Source organism: Balearica regulorum, chromosome 12 (genome assembly GCF_011004875.1).
Source record: "Balearica regulorum gibbericeps isolate bBalReg1 chromosome 12, bBalReg1.pri, whole genome shotgun sequence".
Classification (NCBI taxonomy): domain Eukaryota; kingdom Metazoa; phylum Chordata; class Aves; order Gruiformes; family Gruidae; genus Balearica; species Balearica regulorum.
The window spans coordinates 16,987,086-16,988,165 of NC_046195.1; positions in this window are offsets into that span (position 1 = coordinate 16,987,086).

The window sequence follows — 1,080 nt, forward strand, 5'->3', positions numbered from 1 at the left end:
AGACAGAGAGGTAGGACAGGATGGGACCTGCAGAGGCTGGGGCTGCACCCTCACCACTTGTGGAGCACGAGCTGGAGAGCAATGTGAACCTTTCCGAAATGCCGTGGGGCCATTGCTGCCACCAGTGCCCCGGTGTCCCTGCACGGCCGGTGCCTTCCGCACTCACCTCCTGGGGAAGCTTCAGTGCCACCCGTGACTAGCGAGGATGGGGCACCCTGGTCGCTCAGGGGTCACTATAGTCTTACATCAGCACTTTGTCCCACCAGGAGATGCAGGTCCGCTCCTGCTGCCGGCTCGCTGCCTGTGGCTGGGGAGCAGGAGACCATTGGTGACCTCCTGGCAGGGCAGCGAGCAAGGGAGACCCCGGCCCCCCGCACTCTGGGCAGTTTTTATATGACACTGCAGATTCAGCTACAGCCGAGCTCTTGTGAGCTGGTAGCAGAGGGAACGGGTTTGGTTTTTTCCAAAAGCTGCCAGTTCTTCAGGGCGCTGAAGGAGATCGGGTCTCAAATCTCTGGTACTGGGTGTCTCTGCATGGATTTGCCCAAATAACGTGTGCTTTCAGTTGGTGTTGGTGTCCCACCCAGCCTCAGCATCTCCCTGGCCTCAACTGCAAGGGCAAGGAGTCCCTTCAGCTCGTCAAAGGAAAATGAACAAAAAAAATTTGCAGTTTCGTTTTCCCTCATTAGAGGGCAGTAACAGACCCGACTGGGGCCAGGAGCCATGCCCAAGAAAGGGGAGATCATCGGGGTGCACATCCCAGCTGCTGGGGCGAGCAGGGGAAGGGTGATGGTACCCGCTTGGACTCCATTGCTGCACATCTCCTTTCCCAGCGAGGCTCAGCTCCAAAAGTTTATCTAGATTTTCTCCTCCCACACCCCCTTTTTATTTTTTCTTCTTTGGCTGTAGATAAATAAAACCCCAGAGTGAAATTCTCAGAATTTAGGACAGCTCTCAAAGGGTCCTTGGGTTACAGATGGAAGAAAGTTGCTTTAGGGAATGCAGAAATGGGGCACCATTCGCATCTGGAGTGACCAACAGCACCATCCAACACACCGGGAACAAAACAAGAACCACTCG